Here is a 24465-nt window from a genome sequence, read left to right as displayed (position 1 = left end):
AGATATAGAGAAGCTATGTGTTGTGCTACCAGCTGCATCTGTTTAAGTAGAAAATCCAAGCCAGTTGTTGTGGTGGACATTAAAGTCACCAAATACATGCACTTGTGGGCTAGTGTCGAGAGAAAGTGCTGTATCTATGCTGTCAGAGACGTTGTTTATTAGAGTACAGTCATGGGTCGAGGGAGAGCGGTAGAGAAAATAAAAGTAACTAATGTTATGTTGCGTGTTAAGTCTAAAGCACAGAAAGGCTTGACCGTCCGATTCTAGTTTTGTTTCTCTAGTCAAGGGGAGCGTATTACGAACATAGACTCCAAGCCCGTGCATATGTCTGTCAGAGTCCTTACGGCAGAGTGGAAGATATCCGGGCATGTTAAAGTAGTTAGAGGGGATGGAGGAGTGTAGGTTAGTCTCACTTAGTGCTAAGATATCCGGGGTGTTTGTTAGTAGAAATGCTGTCCGAGACCATATGTTTCAATTTTAACGTTAAAGATAGTAGCAAAAGCCATCTAAAATGTGGAACTTCAATAACTACAATGTCAGTGAAGTAGTAAGTCTCTACGATAAACATAACTGAAAATTTCTTTAAAAGGTTGACTATGACAACCGACCTATGTATTCCTAAATTAAATCAGTTTTTAAACCCCAGTCCTCAAGGAATGTAGATGCTAGACTGTATACCAACAAACTTTACAGAAGACTTAGTCTTGGCAGCATTGAATGTGACCATCCACTTTTGTTCCCATTCCACTACAGATTGGAGGTCGTCCTTTAGTGTTTCTGCCATTTCTTTAGATAGGGTTAGCGGAGGTAAATATCTCTAACAATTTTCTGGTAAGACAGCCATGTTTTCTTCTCTCATCTATATTTCTTCACTTCCTCTAATAATTCAACTTTTAATTGCGACGTTTTTGCACTCACTGTTTTTTGCCGTGTACGCTTGTTTCTAACTGCAATCGTCTTCCCTGTTACTATTGTCGTACTCGACCTTTTGATCGAGTCGGTCATATCCCGGTCACGATCATGCGCATTATAGCTCTTGCAAATGGCCGCTCAACACCGCAGGCAATTAAATTGAGTAAATCCGAGCATTTATTATCACATATTTTTTCTGACCGTCCGCAAGGCAATATATACAAACTAACCTTCTTACAATCATAATGATATGACAAAGAATTTTAGCAAGTAGGATATCAATAGGAAATGCTATATGTTAATGCAGATGTTATCTTTAAAACTTGTTGAATAGTCATCGAAATCATCAGACATTTTTATCATGTTAGATCTACGCCCATAAGTGATAATAGTTGGCACAATACAAGGGGAATCAATACCTTTGATCTTTGCTTTTCCATTTCTTAGTTTTTAGCACGCAATGATAATCAGTATGTTGTATTTCAATTCTGCAAACTTATTATTTATAAACACGAACTACGTTCATGCACAGTTTCCAAAATGTACTTGTCTGAGTAATTTAAATCCCTTGCTAAAGCAACTGTTCCAGGACAGGTTTATAATTATGAGATAATTTTCGATGCTAATTTGTCATAAAGTCTTTCCTAATAGGCCAGTAGAGCAGAGTTCAATCCGCGATCAAGTCATAACAAAAACGAAAAACAATGGTGGTTGATATCCCTTGCTAAACACTGAACATTATAAAGTAATGATTAAGAGTAAGTGGTATAATCACGATCAAGGAGCGACCCTTATCGACACATATCAGTATAGTAGCCACACACTTCTTTTTTGTGTGTACAAAGTGAGTGATTTCAAACGGGCTTAAAAGTAATAAAAACACAAACTGAGTGAAAATAAAGTTTGTAAAATCATTTGGAGAGGGATTAAAATAATTGCATATTACTTCAGACTAAATTTTGTAAAAGTCAAAGCTAAACGATTTTTAGTTTAGTGTTTAGTAGTCTTTATCCTCTCTATGTTATATATATATATATATATATATATATATATATATATATATATATATAAATGTAATTTTGGTTCGTTAAAAGCGAATAAAACCATATTTCTATGTTACCAATTTAATTGAAATTTTCAGAAATTCTATTTTTAAAGTCAAGGAATGTTTTTATGTTATTAAAACAATTTAACATTGCGAATTATAAAAATATTAAATTAAATAAAAATATTTTTCGTAACTGCGAGATTATTACCATTTTATTTCCGGTAGAAATTAGCCTTTCACTTATTGAGATAAGTATTATTTGTATTAATTCTTATGATACTCATGCAGAGAGTGATCCGTGCTGAAATAATGTTATTATTTAAAAAGTCATTCTTAACCTGGGGAGGGGAGGATGTTTTGTACCTATTCTGTACTTTAACCTTACAATTGAATAAAAAACATATCGTAAAACGTTAATTAAACGTGGAAATATGATTTAAAAAATAGTGCGGATCGCTCTCTGCATTAGCACCATTTTTATTTATTGCGGACTATTATTCTCATCTTTATTAGTTGTTTCACGACTTTTCGGCCAACTATTCCTCTGGCCTTCATGAAAAGAAGTAAGTCCTTTTATAAATGTTCAGTAACCTTTTCCTTTTATTATTCTTAAAGAGTAAAACTTTTCTTATTCATGAAAAGAGTTAAGCCTACGTAAATAAATAAATGTTTGTACACGTGACAAATTATCAATAAATGGTTTAGTTACTTTTTTTTTAATTATTTATGAAAAGAGTTAACGTAAATAATGTTTGTAAAAATGCGAAAGGCGACGTTGTACAACCATCACTCCCATGCTTAATTTCTATAATCATTATTTCGACATTTGAAAGTGGTGCTTACTTTTTAGGTACAACGTTCTGATAAATCAGTCACCCATTTTGTAAGCAATAAAAACGCGGTATATCAAAACCATAGAAAGTAAAAATAATATGTGCCTCTACCGCATTTGTAAGTCAGAAATATATTTGTTTCTCAAAGAAAAAAAATAGATTGAACATGACTTTTTTTTTATTGTTTTTATGAAAATAAAGTTTCGAGTTTAAAATTTTTTTTTTTTTTTAACTTATTTAGTTAAAAGTCAGTTTGTGGGTGTTTTTTTTTAAATTGTTTTTATGAAAGGTGAGTTTTTTTGTTTTTTTTCAAAACTTTTGTTTTTTTTAAAATTTTTTTAAAAGTATTATAAATTTCACTAACATGCTGGAGACATGTTTAATAATTTGGTATTTTTTTAGATTAGGTCCACCTCCACAATTTTCCTTTCAATGACGACATTTATAGGTTTCCGAGTATGCTGAACACGCAAATCGCATTGAAATTTTGCGGAAATAAATAGTTGTATTATGCATTGTATTCTTCGGCGGCCATCTTTTTACGTGCACACGCGCCATAAACAAATACATACACGTAAAAAAGATGGCCGCCAAAGATTACAATGCATAATACAACTTTTTATATCTTGATTAGTACTTATTTCTGCAAAATTTCAATGCGATTTTCGTATTCAGCATAGCCGAAAACCATTTCAAGTTGTCATTTAAAAGAAAATTGAGGTGGACCTAATCTAAAAATTTACCAATAATTTTTCATCCCGCACACCTCCCGATACATTGCTTCGTCAACATGCGACCATTTTATATCTCCCGAAGACACTTCCGTATTTAGAAAAAAAAAAAAATGAGTGACCGATTTACCAGAACGTGGTAACTAAAAAGTGAGTACCCCTTTCAAATGTTGAAATGATTTTTTTTTTTCAATTTTTTTTCATAATCTGGTTAGTGTTCAATCAATAATAATCCAGTGAAAAAATTTCAAAAAACCTATCAGTATAGAAACTCCACCGTGCGCATGCGTTAGCCTTGACTAGGGGGTACGAAGGGAACGACCATTAAATAATTCTGCGGGTCGCCATGGAATTCAACGCCCAAGGAGTACCAAAATAGTTTTCATGATCTGAAGAAATTTTTTTTCGAAAAATGGGTGATCACTTTTCCATGTAAATTTAACTTAAAATGAGCACCCACTTTCTGGCCACCTGAGGAAGGGGCATTTATTTTCGTGTTTATTGGCTTAAAGGTTTTTTGACAAGGCAGTTTGGTACGCGAATGCATATTTAACAGTTTTCGTTTATGCTCACGCATAGCATAAACAAAGGCTACGTCTGTGAAATGGAAAATAGTTCCAGAGTTCAGGGGTTAATACCATGCAAAAGAAATCAAACAAAAAACTTTTTAACCAAGAAACACACAGAAAAAAGAAAAAAAATAGCATCCATTTTTTTCTATCGAATTCATTTGCTGTTTTTATTGAAAACTATTTTGCCCCGGAATTTTGATATAATTTTCCATTAAGGGCCGTACGTCTCACGTTCGTAAATAACAATTTTTTTTTATTTTGGTGTGCTAAAACGAATCTGCAAACCGTTTCCGTCGCAAAAAAATAATTTTTATGATATGAAGAAATTACTTTTTCGAAAAAGTGGCGATCACTTTTCCATGTAAAAGAAGGAGTACCAAAATAGTTTTCATGATCTGAAGAAATTATTTTTCGAAAAATGGGTGATCACCTTTCCATGTAAATTTAACTTAAAATGAGCACCCACTTTCTAGCCACCTGAGAGAGGGGGATTTTTTCCCATGTTTATTGGCTAAACAGCTTTCGTTTATGCTCGCGCATAGCGTAAACGAAGGCTACGGCTGTGAAATGGAAAATAGTCCCAGAGTTCAGGGGTTATTACCATGCAAAAGAAATCAAACAAAAATCTTGTTAGCTAAGAAACACAGAAAAATGCCCCTCTCTCAGGTGTCCAGAAAGTGGGTGCTCATTCTAAGTTAAATTTACATTGAAAAGTGATCACACACTTTTCGAAAAAGTAATTTCATGAATATCATGAAAACTTTCTTTTTGCTACGGAAATGGTTTGCAGATTCGTTCTTAGCACACTGAAATCTACAATACAATATTTCGTTATATATGAACGTGAAACGGGCCTTAAAGTAAAATAATACCGGATTTTTTGGAGCAGATTTGCCGTTTAGTTGTACAAATATCCTCAAACCAGGTAATCACTAAAAGGGACTTTTAAAAGTCGTCACCTGTATCGAGCAAAAGTTTAAAACCACCGATTATAGTCCAGCCTACGTCATGGTAACATATATTGAGTGAGTTCCTAACAGTATTTTGTATAGTTTTTTAGTTTAAACTCATTTTCCCAAAATTTCCCCAAGCTTAATGTGTTCGATACAGTCTGTCGCCATTTGTATTTTTCAGATATACCGATAAACATTGAATGTTTTTGAACCGATTATACATTACATAAAATCTCTAAAATCTTATCCAGTAAGGTAGAACATTTACTTTTCTTGCCTTTGATAACATTTATTTGTTATATATTTATGTTTTGACAACTTCTTTGTATCTGTGTTTAGTAATACAAACACTTTTCATTTAATGTAACGTTTAGTCGGCCCGAAAAACAGTGTTTATCGGGGTATTTGAAAGCTACAAATGGTGGTGGACACTGTTGATTACTTTAAGTTAGAGAAACTGAGTTAAAACTAAAAAAAACTATACAAAATACTGTCAGAAACCCACCGATTATGCCAGCCTATGTCATGGTAACATATATTCGGTGAGTTTCAGACACTGTTTTGTATAGTTTTTAGTTTTCAACTTACTTTCCCAAACTTAACGTATTCAACAGAGTTCGCGACCATTTCTGTTTTTTGAGCCGATTAAACATTTTACATTACATAAAAACACTAAACAATTATCCAATTAGGTAGAAACGTAACTTACCTTTGCTTTCATTTATTTGTTTTTGGACAACTTTTTCGAATCTGTGTATAGTAACTCCCCTCCCCTCACCATCAACCAAATATTAATTACTAACTCACATTTTTGTAAAACAACAACAAAAAAAAAAAACATTTAGCGTTTCAACATTTTTGCTACGTTCGGCTTCATCCACTGATTGTTGGTCAAGTCCAAACCATGAATGATTGACAGAAACTCCCGAGAATCCAGATCAAATTCTGCAAGAGTACAATTTTTTTTATCATTTTTGCCTTCTTTTTCACTTTTTGCAGTGGATTGCTGTACTAATATAAGAAACATGCATTTTCTCTTTTTATTAAATTTTTCCATTACACGAAATTGAGTCACTGCAACGCGTGGCAGGGTACAACTAGTATATATATATATATATATATATATATATATATACCGTATATATCGGCGTATAAGGCGACCGTCAGATAAGACGAGATACAAAATTGGAGCAAATTTTAGTAAATTTATCATATACCGGTTGTATAAGACGACTGCTAAATCACGAAACCATGTTTTTTAGACTAGGTTAGAAATTGCAACACTCGATATCTCATGAAATATTGGTTTTTAAAGATGATTTTTTTTACTTTAAGAATCGTTTTATATGCCGAAATATACGGCATATATATATATATATATATATATATATATATATATATATATATATATATATATATATATATGTGTGTGTGTGTGTGTGTGTGTGTGTGCAGGTGCAAAGTTTTGGATAAATCAAAGCAGATTTGCTAAAGAATCATATTTATAAATTTATATTAATTTGTTTGCACACACTGATTATTTATATATTTTTATGAAGATTAGAGATACTTAGATAAAATTCTACAGACACATACACACAACACACACATACACACAGCACACGCACACACACATATATATGCATATATATATTGTATACATAAATATTTATATATATTATATATAAGTATATATAAGAAAATTTTATCTTTATTTTTTATTGTGCCAGTTTCCCTATAATTATCCACTCGTGCTTTTTACCTTTGCCATTTTTACCGTGCCAGTACGTGCGAAGTAATTTTTACCTAAAATTGTTATTATAATATATATAGATTTTACTTTTAGTCGTAGTTTAAAGACAATACATGTTTACCACTCCATTAATAGTACCGACAATAGAAAATAAGGTTTAAAAAAAATAAAAAGATCGTTTGTGGAATCAAATATTAGGCCCAATTTTTTCCTCGATTTCGATACCGATTCCGATACCTCAGTTCTGATCTTCCCGATTCCGAGTAATCATCTCAACACTTATTAAAGTTTTTACGGAGCAATGGAAGTGAAGTTTAAGCGCTATAAAAGATACCGCTTGGCTTTAATGAAAATACTGACTGCAGTAAAAGATCCCAAATGTTAGATATCTTGGCCTGTTATAGGTATGGTCTGCCGACTAAAAGAGTTCGCAATGCCCTGTCGCATCCTTATCATTCGCTTATAGTATTAATATGTAGAGTTTCAAGATAATGCCTTACCGTTGCAGAAAACGGGAATATTATCTGGTGATCTAGAACTCCTTTTAATTTAATTAGTACAGTAAACGAGACTGAATTAAGAATATACCCTGATCTCTGCAGTAAAAAGCAAAACAAAAAAAGCGAGAAATACTTGGCGACTGTTGCTGTTACGAAAGTTCAGATATCTGTAGTTATGTAAAATATTCCGTGAGAACTAATTTGAGAAGCCAGTAACGAGTTGATCGTATTACAGCAAGCAATAAATAGTATTTTGAACATAACTTCAAGAAGTCGATCTTCACACAGAAAATTATCTCAAGCAACATCCACAAAAACCACACCAAGAGGCTTATCTTTTACGGCGTTTTAAGTTGTTCTTTTTTTTATATTTCAGAAGTTAAAACAGACCCCCCCCCAAAAAAAACAATCTCAGAAAAAAAAATCACCTACATTTTATTAACTACGCCCTTTCTTTCCTTATCTGTAGCCCCCTCTCTCTTTATCTAATATACTCTTTTTTCTCATGACCCATAAAGCTTTCATTCTTCATCTCCACGTCTACTCCCTTTTTTGGCTTTTCCCCATTCCTTCTCACTATCGCTCTTCACCCTTTTATTCTTTCTTTCTATATTTCTCTCCTTTTTTTTTATTAATCTACAATTCTATTCCCCCCGCCCCTGTCTCTACTCTCCCCCTTTTCTGTTCCTCTTCACTTTCTATTCCATTTCGTTCTTTATCCACGGGTTACATTTTCTCCATCACTTTCCTTATGCACTTATCACTCATTTTCAGATTCCTTAATGAGCTTTCTTTCCTCATCTTGAGATTTCCATCTTCAATTCTTTCTCTTCTTTTAATTATTTCTTGTCTCTAATCTCCACCTCTCTCTCTCTTCATCCCATATACTCTTTCCTTCTTTTTACTTATTAAGTTTTCCTTCTTCCTCTCCACGTTTATCCCCACTCCTTATATTTCTCTTTCTCTTTCGTTCTCTATTAAACTCTGTTTTCTTCGATTCTTCTTTTTTCTTTCTTTTCCTTAATATTTGTTAATTCCTGAATCTCTTTCTTTCTATCTTTACTAGCATTTCAGCCCGGCGTTGCCCGGGTGCTTCGGTGTGTATGTTGAGCTAAAAAAAAAAGGTGGTAGTAGGAAGGCAGGCTCGAACCCGTACCGCAAAGGAGGAAAAGAACGAGGTAAAACCTAACGTTCATGCTGTTACGACCACTGCCAAACGGGAAGCAACATTTTTTAAAAATTAAGGCTAGACAATCTAAAGGAGAGGATAACTTTAAAAAATATCGGCAAAAAAAGTTACCCCCCTGTAAAAAAGTGCCTAGTTGAAGGGGAAGATATTATGATTTTTAGCCAATTTTTTTTCGATATTTGTCGTATGAAAGATCGAACTTAAAAACGATACTGATCTTGGTAAAATCCGTCACCTGTATTGAAAGTTTAAGGCAGACATGCAAACATACATACATACATACATTTATATATTGATACCTAAAAATTTTCGACCCAAACTGATGAAAAAGCTTGTCCTATCTCTGAATACCATTTATGTAAAATTTCAAATATTTAGACCAGAAATTGTCTGAGTAATTTGGAAGAGACCGCAGAGGTCAATTTTTTAAAAACTTTGACCCCTATTATGATCCCTTAAAATTTATTGTTTTGAGCTCAAATCAAGTTATTAAGTTAAGTCCATGTCCAAGGAACCTATATCTAAAATGTCGAGTGCGTAGACCCAAAATTGTCGGAGGAGTTTGGTAGAGTTCTCAAAGGTCAAATCGTTGAACTATGACACCTTAATCGCCAAATTTCTGGCCAAAAACGGATCACATCGATTTTCCCAAATCTCAGTACCCTGTATATCAAATTTCGAGTCTGTAGACTAAAAATTGACAGAGTTATTGCGTAGGGCAATGTACACAGACGCACAGACGGACAGACACACACACAGACACTTTCACTTTTATAGATATATAGATAGATTGCTGTAAAAGAAAACAAAAAACAAAAACAGCACAACGAATAATCACCGCAAAATGTAGAAAAGAAAAAAGAAAATGTAAATTTAACTAAATTAATTCGTAAAAATATAGGCAGTTCAAAATGCAATAATCATTTGCATAAAAAATATATTGATTTGATAGCAAGCAAAAGCAAAAAAAAAAAAAAAAAAAAAATTGAAGACGCCAAATAAACGCATTTACATCTCGAAGCGAAAACCTGCAAAATCTACGCCTCGTGTTAATACATGTTTAGCCCACCCAACAAAAATAATAAAAAAAAAAATCTCAATAAGGATTTCTTAATAACCTCGCCAAAATGACGATAACTCTTAATCTCAAATAACGTCTTTTTTTCCAGCGTCCTTTCTTATTTTCAAAGAGGGAGAGGAAGTCGCAATAATCAATGTCAAAAAATAGAAAAGAAAAATATTTCACTAATTTTATTTATTGCCGACCATTATCCTCATCTTTTTTTTAGTTTTTTACGACGTTTCGGCTAACTATTCCTCTCGCCTTCTTCAGGTGGTAACCCCGACGGAAGGCAGTAATTGTATTGGATGCAATCAAGAGATTCAGAGTTCCTATCCGTCGCGGTTACCACCTGACGAAGGCCAGAGGAATAGTTGGCCGAAACGTCGTGAAACAACTAAGAAAAAGAAGAGAATAATAGTCCGCAATAAATAAAAATTAATAAATAATACTCATCTCAATAATGAATTGCAATTAAAATAATATATACCATTCGGTACAGACCCGACCACGGACGATAATAAATAAACATGAATTTATAAGACCAAAAAATTCAACCTTGATCACCCTTCGGGGCCCGTGGCGCAGTTGATAGAGACGTTGAATCTCTACGGTTCCAGATGAGAATTGTCTGAAGATAGCGTTTCAATCCTACCTAAAGCCGGCCAGAAGTTTACTTGGTCAAAACGTTGTGAGACGACAACAACTACAGAAGGCAGTAATTGTAGTGGATGCAATCAAGAGATTCAGAGTTCCTATTCGTCGCGGTTACCACCTGACGAAGGCCAGAGGAATTGTTGACCGAAACGTCGTGAAACGATGAGGATAATGGTCCGCTATAAATAAAATTAATAAAAAAATACTCATCTCAATAACGAATTTCAATTAAAAATAATATAAATTATATTTCAATATTTACCCTTTTTCTCATCTATCTCTCTTTCTCTCCAACTCTACAGCCTCCTCAGTATAAACCCATTCTCTTTCAGAGTGCTTAAGTAAACTTTCTTTTTATCTCTCCAGACCCAACTTCACTGCCTTTTTTTCTCTCTCATTTATTTCTTAGTGCTATGATTTTAAACGTATTTCGTCTCCAAATGTTTTAGATAATTTTTTCAACTAAACATTTTGTAATTAAATCAAAGTATCAACATCAGTTGTCATTTTCTTCGTGTTTATAGATGTACAACGAACTCTGTTAATGCTACTAGCACGTCGAGTTTGATTGAATTACATCCCTTTTTGTAGCGCATGCGTACTAGCAGTTAGGTTTTGTTATCTGTTAAACTTTGTTCATTAATCTTTAATTCTGTGTTTGTTAAGTTTACATTTTAATTTTCGAACCTTCTCTCTATTTTTACTCTTCCTATTCCTCTTTATCATTCATCCTTCCCCCCCTCTCTCTCTCTCTCTCTCTCTCTCTCTCTCTCTCTCTCTCTCTATATATATATATATATATATATATATATAGATATTATATTTAATATAAAATTATCCACTGACACGTGTTTCGTCGTCTACGACTCATCACAGTAGTTGGATCTAGCGAGATTCGAAATTGGGACCCCATGAACAGAAGCGTAAACTTTTACCCTTAGGCTACACTGCACGACAGCTGGAATGTATCGCGTTTTATGTAGATGTTGTTTGTTTTTGCGATACTTGTTTTGAAATGAATTATACGAAAGTTCATTATTACCTAAATGCATATTGGGAATAATTTTCCCTTTGACTAATTTTGGTGCTCCCAATGGGGAGCGGCATATGTATTATTTTTAAAATGAAATTATCTATTGACACGTGTTTCGTCGTCTACAACTCATCAGAGTGGCTTAATCTAGCGAGATTCGAAATCGGGATCCTAATAATACAACGAAATACTTGTGAAGCACAATAAGTAAAATAATCTGAAAATTCAAAGTAAAAAAAGCAAACAAATATTGTGATCGTGGACTGATTCTGTCTTTTTTTAGTTATTGAAGTGTAACCTATCGATATATATGTTTTGAGGGTTGAAATGGACCTTAATGAAGTACACACATCTCTCTCTCTCTCTCTCTCTCTCTCTCTCTCTCTCTCTATATATATATATATATATATATATATATATATATATATATCCCTATTAAGCATTTATTCTATTCTCCAAATACATCTTTCCTGTTACTATTAATTCGCATTCCTTATTAAATTTTTATTCATCAACTTCAAATCTCTCGTTTACTCTCGTTTTTCGTCGTTTTTTATGATGTATTTCTTAATCCATCAAACTCCCTCATTCTTCCTTGTAAGAAACTCACAACAAAAACTCGTCTACCACAACAACAGAAACAAATGCCTCTTTTCTCTTTCTGCGTGCCAGGCATCAGAGGGAATTTCAACGAACACGGCTGTTACAACTTGGCCGTCTTTAAATCGAATACCAAGAAATATTTGTCATTTACCGTTCGAAAATAATCGAACGCAGTTTATACTATTGATGGATATCAATACTCCTATAATTTCCTCATATTTATTAGGCAATTATTCCCGTCTTCTTAGCCTATATCCTCGAATTGCTCTTTGATAAGTGAAGACTAGATAGTAAATAAAATCTACCTTATTCTCTGTTCGAGTTTCGTGCAGTTATGTAAACATGCACAATTCTGCATGATTTGTGGGGTACATAGATGTATTTTACAACCGGCAGGCAATAGAAGAAATATTTAGCTCGGCGTTGGGCATCCCAAAATGTTATTTCTCTATTTACAAAATTGACAGTATTTTTAAAACAAGTTCATGCTGGAAAATTAGACAACTTGAAATCTTACAGAATTAATGGCGCCCTGAGTAGTAAGTTTTTTCTTTTATCTCCATTGATCAACAGCTGATAAATTTCGAATGGTATCGCGGCGTGATACAATCGCTATCTATATATATATTCCAGTAAAAAAAGCAAAGACAATCAAGCCTGTGACCTAAACATACACAAACGCAGATTAACATCGTTTTATAGCCACTTCACATTTACTATATATTTTTAAGTGTATCTTTCCGTCACTCAGTTACGTTTCTGTTTCAAGCAGCAACCATTTAATACGCAGATTGGAAGGGCACGTAGAATTTTCAATACAAAAAAAAATGCATCTGTAAGAGTCTTTATCCGTTATAGCTCCGCCAGGCTTAAGCTCGCAATAGAATTTTCGTTGGTTTGTCTCGCTAAAGTTTTAAATAGTAAAACATTCACAGAAACTCGTCTAACTAGCGCCGTTGTAAATAATTTCCCTCTGCGTAGCTTAAACTGAACTGAACTTCCATAAACATAGTTTCTATCCAAAACCTACCAGTCTGTGGTGATAATTTTGCGTGTCTGTTTCCCTTCTGCGTGTCCTTTTCAAGTCCAATGTTATTCTTATTAAGCTACCCTCTTAAATAATCAAATCCTGCCTAGTTTCAACCATCGTTTATCAATCCTCGCAATGTTGTTTCGTCGTCCACCTAGCAAACTTAGTGATTTTTATCCTCAAGTGACCTTTGCGACGACACGTTAGTACATAAAAGTGTTTTCATCGTCAAATGCATAGATTAAACGTTGATGTTGGAATTTTAGCTAGGGCAAAGTATAGTATCTGTTATAATGCTGTATTTTAGCTTTCTGTCCTCAGCCAGTCAAGAGGAAATCTCTCTAGACTTAAGTAATCTTTATTTTTGTCTCAATCTAAAGAGCAACTTTGATGAAGCTGGTTTTTTTTTCTACATTAAAAACTGACCTTCTTGTGTAACTCTAATCTCCTGGGAAAAGCAAGTAAATAAAGAACTACAAGCGCGTTGTATCGTATAATAGTTTTTGAATTAAACTTACAGTAAATTACAGTTGAGTTTGATTCATATTTAATGGATTTGTTTATGGTCTTCTTCCAAATACGATGAAACATAGCACGGATCCGCGGATGTAAATACACGAGAAGTGACATCACTAGGAGGAGGGAGCTATAAAAAAGAGAAATACAAAGATCTCATGAGAGACGAGATAACGTTCAAAATCTCGTGAGAGACGTGGAGAATGTTCTAGATCACGTGGGTAACGTCATGGCTTTAACGACGAGGAAATAAATGTCGTTACACAAAAGAGAAAGTGAGTCGGAGTTATTTCCTATTCTTTGTCTTGGTCTTCTTTGCGACTGAAACTGCACACAACATGTGTTGGTCCGCACACAACGTTACAACGAGCTTAGCTCTGATATTCTTTATTTTAATCGTAATGCAACTAAATTTCTTTCGTTTATCCGCATCCTTTTGCCTTGTGATTTTATATCGGTGAATCTCAAGTTCGTTTCTGGTATGTTCAGCTACTCCACCACCATACACGCTCTAACAGGCCATGTGCACCCCCCCAAAAAAAACAAAAGAAAAAGAATAAGGTTTCTTCGCCTTTTTTTAAAAATTTTCTCTTTCCTTTATCGCGAGCAAATATTAGAATCTTTCTAAAATACATAAATGACAAGCACAAGCACAAGGGATGAAGAGGATAGAAAGAGAGAGAGAGAGAGAGAGAGAGAGAGAGAGAGAGAGAGAGAGAAATAGAGAGAAATTGCTAGGAAAGAGACATGAAAGAAGAGATCTTGAAAGTATATCATTACATGCCAACAGTAAAACAGACTAAAGTGTATGCCAAAGCTTATCACTGCAAGGAACTATTTTCGTTGGCGGAATCCTTTGGGGATTAGGAAGACCGATGTTAGTGTCGGGAGGCAATCAGTTCGCCCGCCAGCCTGCTCACTCTGAAGGCTGACTCTTAAAAAAAAAAAGATAAGCATGATGTCCAAATTACTACCCTTTCTTGAAAGACAACAATGACAATCAAGCAATCATATGTAAGGCGAGATGAGGAGAGAAATTTTTATGGCGAAAGTGGAAAGGTCGACTGATACGCGATCATAGTTTAGATGGGCAAAAGAGAATTTAAACTGTAATGAAGGAAAATACCGCTTTTTGAAATAATAGATTCGTACAACTTTACCCGACGATTAGAGGTTTATGTTTCGGTCGTGGTTGTCATTGGATATTGGTGAATAATTTCAATTTCTCAATTATATACATAAACATGGCAAGCACTATTGTAGCAATTTTGGTTGTCTGTGGCGTGTATTAATCATTATACACTCGCGTCATGATCGAGAAACCAGGTTCTTAATGATAAAATTATTTGGTCGCTAGTTTTAATTTATAAAGTTTGTTAAGATTTAGCGGGTGGAGTTTGCTGGGCTGTAAAATACGCTTAAACATACTCCATGAGTATTTATTACTACAGAGCCAATTCTCTATTGAATATTATATAGTATCTAATATATAGTAATGATTTCCAAAATTAAAAAAAATGACGTTCGTGCTATTAGTCAAAATCGAAAGGAAAAGACTGTCTCATAAACTTCCGTTTTAGGGTCACTTATGACCTCCAGGTGCCACTCAACATTTTTCCATTCAAATAACGTTATCGAACAGTATTAATTGAAAATTACTAATGGTGAAACGTACCAGCACCATTAGTTATTTACTGAATAAGTCTCGAATATGAAACAATGTATCTATTTAGACGATGCGTGGTGTTGCTTCTTGTGGTTATGTGTCATATCCATTATCTTCTTGAGGACATTCGCTTGTAATTCTCCAAGAAACCACACATCAAAGAAAACTGAAGATTTCCACTTACTTGCTATGCTTCGGCAACTGATTGTCTAGTTATTTTGAACAGCATTTTCTCCAGCAGGTAACACCATAATGCAGAATCAAAATGATATAATAATTTATGAAGACCGAAAGGGTAAGGACTGATAAGATGGAATGATTGTCAGATGAAGAACCTTATAAGATGATTGTGAAAGTTTGTTGGGATGGACTAAATTACTCTTGTACTTATTGCTCTGATATTCAACAGGATCTTTTTATGGAAGTTAACGGAGAACGAAATCAAGTCCAAGATGTAATCGATTATCGAAATCAATTAAACCGTTTCCCCGTTTTCTGATAAGCTCACCGTATTTATCAACATCGGATTTTGCTTTTACACATTCCTTTCGGCACAACATCACACACGTTTACTTTAGTAATTCAACAACTGACGTTCATAAATCACAACTTATGAAAAAACTTGTCTTGAATTCTGAATGCTGCCAAAGCACATTCTAATTTATTAACAATAATTTTAATTTTGTGTTAAACCCCTTCTACCTTAAATGGTAATGTAGTATGTGTTCAGTTCGCGATGTTTGATGGAGCAATTTTTACTTTTGTTCTACTCATAATGTCCCTTTTGGGGAGCTGGATATCCCCTACATAAAAATCCTTTGTCCTTGTGAGAAATCAAATAATTAAAGACTTGTTATTACGTTATTGCCTCGACATTGTTTTCAGCCGTCCTGGATTTATCCTTGCCATTGAAATCAAATAATGCCAACTCAAGAGAACTGTGATAATAGATTTCTCCACACATCCTTCACGATTACACACGTAACCACTCTTACAGGGGGGGGTATCCTCTTTTTATCCAGACTGAACGAATGTCACGGTATTGTATAAAAAGTAATGATTCAGGTTTGCAACTTGACGTTCGGGGCTGGGAGCAGAAGTACATAAGTGTTTTCATTCATTATTTAGCTGATGATTTACTTGCTATCTGACATTGCAGTACATGGTGGCACAAGTCCAGAAGGCGGCGAAACAATAGTTTTTCTTCTATTTAAAATTTTCCAAATATTTAATAAAATACCGTGAATCTTTTAGACTTCTTCGCTTTCGAGCTCGTATCAACGTATAATATCTGTTCTGTGTTTGATCAGTGGAGGGAGAATCCATCTGTTTTTTAAATTTCTTGTCCAAACCAGAATGTCTCTGGATATCGTCCACATTAAAAACCGACTTTGTAACTAATCTTGCTTTGGTGGGAAGGAAAATAAACAGATGCCAATGACATCTATTATAAGTAATTACTTTGTGATAGACATAGAGAGAACCTACCTAAGAAACAGGCGAGAATCTGTTTCGGCGGTAGGCTGAAAGACAGAAAAAGAAAAACGAGTCCAAGATGGCGGCTGTTGTCTTTTAAATCCCCCGGTCATGCGTAGATCTCGAGCAGTCTCGTGTGGTATATGCAAATTCGGTGTGTCCGAAACATTATAAAAGGCGAGTCGCTGGGAGGAGTGGGAGAAGCGTTTAAGACATGCGAATAGAGAACGTCGACATGTATCTCGTGTTGTGAACAACGAACTCTACTTGACTCACCTTGTGACTAGCGAACCTCTGCTTGACCTTTTAACCAAAAGTTTTGTTGCTTTGCGTTAGATAAAGACTTCTGATACTAGCTATTTCGTCTGTATTCTAATCATGACTCTAAGGCAGTTTGACCTCCGACTCATCCCCGAGTTCAATGGCGCAGCAACGGACGTTCCAATAATAGAATGGCTAGAGGATGTAGAGTTAACGTGTGAGCTGTAACCAAGGTGGAGCGAGTACTGCCACCGCGACTGAAGGGCGCGGCTCGTGAGACGTATCGGCAACTTTCGGAGGACCAACAGAGTGACCTCGAGGAAATAAAGCGTGACGGATTCGTTTACGTCATTGGAACAGTTCACCGCCCGCCGCCTTCGGCCAGGGGAAACCGTGGATGAGTTTTTGATGGATTTGCAGCGGCTAGCACGCCTGGTAGGTGAAATGCACCAGAGTGTTGGATAAAGGGAGCCTTCGTGAATGGATTGCCATGCGATGCAAAGGGACTTTTGCAAGCCTCAACCCGAATTGACAAGCTGTCATTGAAAGAGCTGCTTGAGAGGGCTCGTGCCGTGCTGATGGATACCAGAGATGAGCATGTCATCGCTGCGGTGCAACCTCGAGAGGCCACATATGCACCTACACCACTGCCTACAGCTAGCGAGAACACCAGAAGTGTCAGCTGCTTCAGATGCGGGTGCCAAAACCATTGGGCCAGTGATTGCCTTTCGTCGCGGTGAACAACCCAGAAGCTTAGTGAACCGCGGTGTCACAAATGCAAAAACCGGGGACATCTAGCTCGCGCCTATCCGGGAAACGGACTAGGGGAAGAAGTTACAGCGCCAGTCTTCTCCCAGATCGTGATTAAACAAGGCGTTACCTGCGCTGAGCGTACGCGCTAAAGGGCGTCAGTGCCATGTGCTTGTATACACGGGTGCGCCAAGACACTTGTGCGCAAAGAACGTTGCGATACTTGGAAAACGACAAGAACTCCGGTGCTGCCTGTAGGCAGGAGATCGTTGTCCTTTTGTGGAGAAAGTGTCATCCACATAAGCATCGGTAGTGGGCCTGAAGTTGCCGTGCAAGCTCTGGTTATGGACAGGAAGCTACTTGGGTACGATTTACTCTTAGGAATGGACGCAATTATGTAGCTGGGCGGATTCGTAGTAGATGGGACCGGGAACATGACGCTCTACCAATGCGAAGAGTGCATTTGCGCGGCACTCACCCTAGATAAGCCTGATTTTCGTGCGGAATTCGACCAGTGCACGAAGTCCTGGACTGTGGCTTGGAAGTGGTCAGACAAGCAACCGCCAGAGAATATTTTTTCAATAGAGTGCTAGAGTACAAGATTTCCCCCGGAGCTCGCATAAAGTATGACAAGGAACTACAGACCTGGATCGACAATGGATGGCTGGTTCCTTATCCTGAGAAGGCATTGGGGCCTCCAAAGTGTTTAATCCCACTAATGGCGGTCTTCCAGCCAAACAAACAAGAAGTGAGGCCGGTGGTCGAGGATAGGGAGTTAAACAACCACGTTGACCCCTTTACGGCCCGCGCAGATGTGTGCGCTGATAAATTACGGGAATGGCGGCAAGCAGGGTCTAATGTGTGCGTGCTTGATCTTCGTAAGGCGTACCTTCAAGTGTGTGTACATCAGTCACTATGGCCTTATCAGACAGTTCTGGTTAAAGGGAAGAGACACTGCTTAACCCGTATGGGGTTCGGACTCAACGTGGCGCCATCAATTATGCAACGATTGTTGACACCATTATGGCTCAGGCTGGGCGCATAAGGCAGGCAACATCTGCATATATTGATGACGTGTACGTGAATGAAGGGGTTGTATCCGCGACGCGTGTAGAGGAGCATTACTGCAACTTTGGATTTCTCAATAAGGAGCCAGAGAGACTACAGGATGACGCACGAGTGTTCGGTTTACAGGTCCATGGAGAAGACGGCGTCCTGCATTGGAAACGGGGAAATGAAACACCAGACATGCCTCGCGATGTCACCCGAAGAAACGTATTTTCTTTGTGCGGAAAACTGGTTGGACACCTCCCTGTGGGCGGCTGGCTTCATGTTGTGGTGGCGTTCATAAAGAGGAGAATGTTTGAGGTCACCACTGGATGGGATGATGTGGTACACGACGCTCCTCTAAACACAATGCTGGAGGTAATCCTCATCAGAGTGCGAAAGGAGGACCCTGCACGGGGCAGATAGTGTGTCGTCAGTCGGGACCAGAGTGTGTGGGTTGATACGAGCTCTTTTACCACGGACGTATCAATAGTCCATGATGAGGCCATAGTGGAAGATGCCTGCTGGTTACGCCCAGAACGGGACTCCCAGCATATAAACCTGGCAGTGCTTGATGCTGTCATCAAGAGGATGAACTTGGAGATCCTCTGGAAGTCGACTACCCTGCGGCTGTTTACAGATTCTGCCTGCGTCCACAAGTAGATTTCGGACACCCTTACCGGGAGGGACAGAGTACGAATTAAAGCTACGAGCGAGATGCTCATCCGACGGTGGTTCGATACCATCATGAGGGTCAAAAAAGAATATGCACTGTCAATGGAAATCTCCCTGGTTAGATCCAGCCTGAACAAGGCCGATTGTTTAACAAGAGTTTCCCGCAGATGGATTGACGCCACTAGAAGAACCATCGAACCCATACAACCGGCCTGCGCAACAGCCGCGTGTTCTGCTCAGTTTGGTCGAATCAAGGAAGTCCACCACTAAAGTGGACATCCAGGGATCAAGCGAACCTTGTATTTTGCTAGGTTGGATGACCCTGAAGTATGAAAAGCAGACGTAGTTCTGAAATAGAGGTGATTTGTACCCCACAACATCTCCCCTCCCGAGCTTTTCATTCCCCTGGGATGATCGTATAGCTCTTTTTCCTGTGGTTGATCTCTATCGGGTCGGTCATTTTCCTTTTCCTGGAGGACCGGCGTTGTTCGGCTGCTTGTGGTGTCACCAAGTCGAACGTGTCATATATCTGGTCCATTACTTTTTCTTTTCAGCAGGCGGTTGTCCTACGTCATCAGTTATACGTTTCCGAATTTGGTTTAAATGTTTCTTGACGTAAATCTTGGACCTTCGATAATGTAGACCATCCGCCCGATCCTTTTCTTGACCTTTCCTAGTTCCCACATCGTGCTATTATTTTTGTGTAAATACCTCTTTTTAGGAACTATAGTATTTGGCGATTTAACCTGTTTTGGTAAAAGTTTCTCGAAGACCGGCCTAATTTTCCTCGTGAACATTAACTCTGCCAGCGACATCTTCAATGGAGTCTTTTCATTTGGCGTAATTCGGTAAACTTGTAAAAAACTGTTGTAACGCCTTTTCTGAGGGTGTTCGTTTAGCGTTCTTCAGGGGTCTTTTCAACGTGTCTACAAACTTCTCTGCTTGACCGTTCGATCGGGGATGATAGGTTGGCGTCGTTATGTGGTTAACCTGGAAATCCTCGCAGACGATCTTAAAATCTGCTGAAGTGAACTGTGTGCCATTGTCTGACACTAGACACTCAACCACACACAACCTAGCGAACAATTCGTGAAGAGCACTGATTGTAAAATCCGTTGTTGGACTTTTACATCGAAATACCTCAGGCCATTTTGAAAAACTGTCTACCACTATTAAATAATAGTTTCCATCCAGTGGGCCTGCGTAATCTACGTGTATTCTTTCCCGTGGGTGGTCCGCTTTAGGCCACAGGCTAAATTATATTGGGGGCGCTTTTGCAGCCAATGCGCATCCCTTACACGACTTTACCATGCCTTCTATGTCAGTGTCCATACTTTTCCAGTAAACGTAGGACCTCATGAGTCTCTTCATTCGCCCCGTATGAAAATCCTTTAGAATTGTCTTTTGTAGTCTAGCTTGGATTACTACTCTTTCTCGTCTAGCTGGGATTACTATTCTTTCTCGGTACTTCTCATTGCACATAGAATAAGCTTCCGCCGCCGATTAATCCGATTGAATTTTTTGTTTCATTTCTTTGATGAAAATATCTTCTTCAGCCTCCCTTACTTTATCTTCCAAAGTGACTAGTAGTTCCTTGCTCGTATTACATAGTATTTGTGTATAGTCCTTTTCACTTTGTAGTGACGCTAGTACTGTGTCTTCTAGCGGTTCCCTTAATTTCGGGATTAATCGCGACAATCCGTCTGCGTGACTTAACTTCGCAGATGTAAGAAATTCCATACTGAAATCGTAATTCAGTAGAATCGTCCCCCTCCTCTTTGCAGTCTGTTGGCTGTGTTAGTTGGCAGACCTTTTTTAGAGTCAGAGATGGTTATAAGCCGCTTACGGTCAGTTTGTAATTTAAACTTACGACCGTGTAAAAATCGGTGGAATTTTGTAACACCAAATATGATCCCCAGTGCTTCCTTTTCGATTTGTGAGTAATTTTTCTAGGCAGGAAGTAAAGTTCTTGACGCATGGGCGATCGGCTTAGTGGACGCATCAGGCATATTGTGTAGAATGCCCGCCCCGATTCCATAAGAACTTATTACGGCAATAATCTCTTGTTTCGGATTGAAATGATTCAGGGATAAATCTGACGTTAATACATCTTTTAATTTCTTAAACCGCTGCCTGGCACTCAGGCGTCCAGTCCCATTTTTTTTGTCTTTTTTAATAGTACATTCAATGGCGCACGCAATTCATGCATGTTCTTAACGAACATTTGATAATAATTAGAGATCCCTAAAAAACTCTGCAATGTAGTTACATTATGATGTTCTGGCATGTCTTTTATAGCTGTGGATCTGTCTGGATTGGGTTTCATCCCGTCCTTATCTATTATATGACCCAGGTTTTTAATTCGTTCCAAAAAAGAATCGCATTTTGCTTCCTTCAATGTGAAGCCATATTCTTTTATTCTGTCAAACACTTGAAGTACATGATCTCTATGTTGTTCAACATTTTGACTACGCATAAGAATATCGTCCAGATAGCCTATATGAAATCCAAACCGCTTAGCAAAGTATCGATTACCTGTTGGAAAATTGCAGGTGCTACTTTTATACCAAATGCTAATCTATTGAATTTATAAAGTCCTTTGTGCGTTGAGATACACAAAAGTTTCAAGCTGTCTTCCTCTACTGCTATTTGTAGGTACACCTCGCTAAAGTCTATTTTGGAAAAAAATTTTCCGCCATTTAACTTAGCGAATATTTCGTCTGGGTTTAGTAGCGGGTAGTGATGGTCCTTGAGCGCCGCATTCAATCCAGCCGAAAAGTCCGCGTATACCCTAATCTCTTTAGATTTTTTTCACGTATACGGTGAGGACTGCCCACTCAATATAATTAATAGGGGTTAAAATCCCAGTGTTAATTATTTTTCAATTTTTTTCCTAGAAGCGAACGGTACGATCCGTGGTTCTTTGAATATCGCTTTTGCTTCGTCCAGCAATTCGAATCTCGCCTTCATTTTTGTGCAGCATCCAAACTTTTGGGAAATGAATTTTTGAGATTCGTTTTGAGTTTGTCGGCTTCAGTCGTTAGGTTTTCGACTTTGTAACAAAAATCACTCATTGGCGAGTCCCATAATTCAAATTCCTGAATCCAATCGGTCCCGAATAAGTTCGTTGTGTTCCTCAGAACGAAAACTTTTAGCTTTTTGTCGTTCTCTTTAGTAACATATTAATAACTAGCTCACCCTCAAAATTTATTTTTTCACCAGTTACCGACCTTGCGACTTTATTCGTCTTTGTCATCGTGGGCTTTCCTATTCTCTTCTACGATTTATAATTTATAAACAGTAAATCCGACCCTGAATCGAGCTGCAGTTTTACTTCTTTATTTCTGATTCTCACCGTAACATATTTCCTTATGTTCTCTGTTTGTGAAGGATCAATTCTCGCAGTTTTTACGTAGCTATTTTTGCTACTTTTGCTCTGCAATATGAGGCCTTGTGCCCTGCTCGCTTGCATAGGTCACATGTTATTTTCCTTTAGTACTGACATGCATTGTACCCATGAGGTCCTCCACATTTCCTACAAAGGGTCCTAGGATTTTGTCTATCCTGATAATTTTGTGAAGGGTTCTTTTTGCCCGTTCGTTGGTAATTGCTAGCGGGCGGGTGTCCTTTATTTGTGAAGCGTATTTTTTTGATGTGCGCAATACCTGTTTTCTCTGCTTCGGGAATCTTGCTTCATTGCCACGAACCGCTGACAATCTTTAGCCAGTTTCTGAAGCGTCAAATCAGGTTCTAATTCCAATTTATTTAGAGCACGACGTCTTATATTGGCGTCTTTTGTGGTTATCAAACCTTGTGTGAATATTAAGCATTCGAAATTGTCACGGTGCTTATTAACTATAGACGCAAATGTCGTATAGTCCTGACTCTCCTTACCTGTAAGGTTCATACATTTCCATCTTTTATGAAAACGGCTTCTTTTTGGACAGTATAACTCCATTAATAGTTTGACTGCCTCGTCAAACGACAATTCGTTGGTTTTTCTTGGTAAAATAAAGTCCACGAATTTGTTATGTTCGGATGTACCTAATTTCCGTAGCAATAAACGAACCTTATTTTGATCCGTCCATGCACTGCAATCAACCTTAAAAAGTCTTCAAATCTTCTGAAATATGCCTCAAACGTTAGGTCTTCCTCATGAGCATATTGACCAGATCGCATTTTGGGAAAAGCCGTGCTCGTTTCTTCTCCGCTGTCCTTATTCACTAAAACTTGCGTTATCAAATCCATTTTTTTATCTGACTGGTTTTGTTGCTCTAAATGTAATTTTTTCAATTCCAATATTTGTTCATTTGTTTCTTTCTTTTCTTTTCCTCGTTTTTCTTCGAGATATTTCACTAAATTTAACTATTTGCCTCCGTTTTGTTTCTGTATTGCCAATTTTTTCTCTTCGTTTTGCTTCTGTATTGCTAATTGCTCTTCTCTGAACCTTTTTTCAAGTGCTAATTGTTGACTTTGTTGGAATTTCCAAAATTTGTTTTGCAAAATCGTCCATTTTTTTGACAGTATGGAATTACTGAATATGGCAAAACAACCGAATTCGTTGATTTATTTTCCTATAGTATCAATTCTATAGGAAAAATCCTTTACAAAATTTGTACCTGGTTATTTAACGAATATTTCTTTCGTATATTTATTTCCTCGTGTGGCAATGTTTCTGAGGAAATAATTCGGTGTTTGCATTTATACAGAAAGCAGTAAATTTCGTTTGTCATTTTTCAATTTTCGTAACGTGTTGGTACTAGGTTCAATTCCTTGTTGATCATACACCTTTTTTTTCTTTTTTCCTTAAAAAGAATTAGTTACTTTTCTATGGAAGAGAGCTTATAACATTTATTTAATATTGGCTATTATTTTTGATCTCTGCACGAAAAAGTATGTCCTTTTCTCGTTAACACTTTATTTGTCGTGCTTAGCGAAATCGTTTTTTCTTCTTCGATGTGCCGTCCCATCGACCAGTGAAAAGTTTATTTTAATCGGATAAAAATCCGACGTTTTTTTTTTAATTTCTGCGAATACCCGCTTTAGTCAATAAAATAAAATATATCATATACTTTTGCAGTTTTTTTCTTTTTCGAACTCTAATGCCTTTTAAGCATAAGACGTTTTAGCAAGACATGCTTTTTATAACGACAAAGTTTTTTTTGTACTTACTGAAAAGTTGGTCTCGTTAATTCAGTAA

Source organism: Euprymna scolopes, chromosome 6 (assembly GCF_053919585.1).
Source record: "Euprymna scolopes isolate OS-2025 chromosome 6, ASM5391958v1, whole genome shotgun sequence".
NCBI classification, from domain to species: domain Eukaryota; kingdom Metazoa; phylum Mollusca; class Cephalopoda; order Sepiida; family Sepiolidae; genus Euprymna; species Euprymna scolopes.
The sequence above is the reverse complement of the archived record's forward strand: the minus strand, read 5'-3'. Positions refer to the sequence as shown.